Source organism: Nestor notabilis, unplaced genomic scaffold, assembly GCF_000696875.1.
Source record: "Nestor notabilis isolate BGI_N333 unplaced genomic scaffold, ASM69687v1 scaffold3142, whole genome shotgun sequence".
NCBI classification, from domain to species: domain Eukaryota; kingdom Metazoa; phylum Chordata; class Aves; order Psittaciformes; family Psittacidae; genus Nestor; species Nestor notabilis.
The window spans coordinates 86,154-89,694 of NW_009918582.1; positions in this window are offsets into that span (position 1 = coordinate 86,154).

The window sequence follows — 3,541 nt, forward strand, 5'->3', positions numbered from 1 at the left end:
ACATGATGCAGTGTTCCACTCAGTGTAAAGGAACAGAAATGTCCAGACAATTCCACAGCCTTGTTGAAATTCGAGGTTGGCCCTTGGAGGGGTCCTTCCTGACTTAGAGCCCTACTGAACCAAATCAGACTTTAAAAGCAGCTTCATTGCAATCTACTCGTGAGCCAGGATACTACTCCATGCATATTCAAATAGCAAAAACAGATCTATAATTAGTGCTAGGGAAAAATGTTTGGTGCAGGGCAAGCAGGGACAGTGGAGAGACAGCACCCTCCTCCTGACTTGGAAACCTGCTGTAGCTCCTTCAAAATCCTTTTCCTTCCGACATTCAGGTTGACTCCTGATGAATTCTGAGACCTGGAGGAATCAGATAGTTTCCCAGTCACGTCATGTGCCTCACTGGGGGAGGCTGCAGGAGCAGCTCTCCCAGTGGCACCAGACTTGCCTCTGGATCCGTCACATGTTTGGGTCAGCAGTAAGCTTGGTCCTCCCAGATGTCATTTTCCTTTGATTGACCTTTCATTCTGAGGAATTGCTGGATCATGCCCTGTCACAGGATCTATTCACAGACCTTTATGACATTTAGGAAAGGCTGCATTTCTTAGGGCCTTTCTGTCTGAACAGAAAAACACCAGCTTGGTCCTCGGCCTTCTTGGTCTTCATTAGCCCCTCCAACGACTTTATCAGGATGAGGAATAAACCCCCCTCCCCTCCTCTTTTTCCTGCTGTATTTTGCCAGATAGAGCTGCATGCATTCTCAATAAGGTACAGCCCTAGGACTAAGATGCTAAAACCTTTCTTCTGTTCATTGGTGCTGTAAATATTCCCATTTTATTACCCACCATCTTTGCTTTAATAACTTTCAGCGCAAGCAGCGCTCTCCCTCTGGAATCAGAGCTTCAGAGGCCCTGGCAAGCCAGCGATAGTTGGGCCTCCTGACGATGGCTACAGCAAGAATAAAATGTTGATACCATCACGGATCTCTGTGTCTCTTCCTCATGTACAAGCATCCACTGGGTCTTATTTCACTACGTATCTGCACAGCCCAGCCCTGCCTTGGGACTGCAGCAGTGACAGATGAATGCTCTTCAAGTCAAGATACACTTTGGCACATGTCCCCGCTCTGCACTGTCAGTATTTGGAGGGGAGGAGGTGGAGAGGGGGAAATGTGTTTTGCAAAAAGGCCCTTCTCCAGCATCCCCTGTGCAGCAGATGCTGCTGACACAGAGCTGCATCACACGACGTACCACAGAAATCCCACACTATATGGTATTCCCACTCTGAATCCACACATTAAGCTGCCCAGAATTACACAGGTTCCCCTGGAGTTTAATTTCCTATGGCAGATGAATTTCTGTTATATGAACAGAGCAAAAAGATGTAGTAAAAACATGCTGAGCACCCCAGTTTCTCATGTACACCACTGGTCCTGAAGAGAGGTCCTCACCTTGCAGAAATGCCCCATAATATGCTCATAATATGGCCTTGAGAGCAGAGTACCCAGGAGCTGCAGCTCTCCCATGGGTGATTTGGGGTGTCCCTTGGTGGGTGCTGGGGCACGTGTGTGCTCACAGCTGACAGCAAAGCCCAAGGTACATCCCATGGCCCTGCAGGATGGATGCATTGCTACGTCTGCTTAGAGAGGCAAAATACAAGGAAAGCATCTGCCGCTTCACCTACAGCTGCCAGCGAGGTACAAACAGGCTGAACCCTGGCTGCTGCCGGCTTCCCAGCCTTTGCTGCTGCTGGCTGCTGGCTGTGCTCTAATGCAGCATTAAAAAGCAGATGCAATTACTCCTCAAGCAGCCCATGTCATGAACTCAGCAGTCCTAGACTCTACCTTTGTGCTGCATGTGAGCAGAAACGATCTAATGTACTTTCAGAGTGATGCCCTATGGCTGTTTGCTGCAGTGCTGCTCTTGCCGTGTTTGTGGGTTATACATCAGGGCAACCCCGCAAGAGCTGGAAGCAACACCACAAGGGATTGTTTTGAAACCTGAAATCACAGAATAGTTTGGGTTGGAAGGGACCTGCAAAAGTCATCTAGTCCAATCCGCTGCACGGAGCAGGGACATCTTCAACTAGATCAGGTTGCCCAGAACCACATCCAGCCTGGTCTTAAGTATCTCCAGGGATGGTGCATCCACCACCTCCCTGGGCAACCTGTGTAAGTGTTTTACCACCCTCATTGTAAAGAATTTCTTCCTCACATCCAACCTGAGCCATTTAGTTAAACCAGGTTGTTACAACCGGGAGCTCATATACCTACCAACACAATTTTTTTAATGCCAATTTATGCCATCTTTCTGGCGATGGGGGGAATCCCATATATTGCCATGTGCTTGCACCCACAGGCCAAAGCTCCAGACTGGATCCTTTCAGACCCGAGGAGAAGAGAGCAGGGCTCTGTAGCCCTGCTGTAAATCCTGGAGAAGGTGTCCCTACACCACACTCCCCCTGATTTCTTAGCTATGAGGCAGTGATTCTTGAAAAAATCAGCCTTTAAATGCTGAGAATCTACAACCTCCCATGCTCCTGGAGACAGAGATTACTTTCTGCAGCATTTTGCCATGGGATATGTGAGAAGCAAGGCCCCAGGTAGATATTCCAACAAAACTGCTGACACGGATTTTCACACGTTTTTATAGTCAGGAAAGGAGGGGGAATGGTGGGGAGACAAAACAACCACCGTCTCTTGCTTCCGCTCTTGCAATTTTCCATTAGGCAAAGGCAGCTCTTTATGGCCACAGGGCACTGCTGAGAAACATGCTTTTGAGCCCCACCATGTTGGAGAAGGGGCAGCTGACTTCACTTCTGTGTGAACAGCAGGAGCTACTACTGTAAGTTAAGCCCTACCTTGACACAAACCTAGCAGGGGCAGGTTTTCTTCAGTCCCCCTTGTCCTCAACCCAATAGTTTGAGGGAATCATTTGTTAATATTTTGGCTAAGGGGGAGGGTGAGGTTTGATATCCATGGATGTGACGAGAACGCAGCTGCCTCCCCCTGTGGCTGCTCGTTCTTCTTTCTCCAAATACAAACTAAATATAACTTTGCCCCATCACATTCAAATCATTTTAGTTACTAGAAGGGATCATGCCTGGAGTTCCAAGGGCCGGGTGCAATCAGGCTTAAAATACAATTTAAACCTACATTTTCCACCAAGTTATTTTCTTTCTTGTAGTTTCCTCATCTGCAAATACATACGAGTGCACCCAGAAAGAAGCCAACAAACCCAGCCAGATGCCAAGCTTTCTGTGCAAGATCATATAAGCCCAGTCAAACATTAATAAGGAAATGCTGTGATCACCTCATTTGTTTTAAATATTTCTGCTCGTATACATGCAGACAAGTGTGCAGATTTATTTGCCTCATTTACAAATACAAGCAACTGGAATCTCCATTCTGTTCCATTATATAAAAGACAGATCCTACACCTGTCCTACTGAACAGCTGGGCAATTTTCAATTTATATCCACCATCCTACACCACAGAAAAACCCCACTTGCTGCTCTGCTGCTGACTCTGCTTTACCAGCATTCC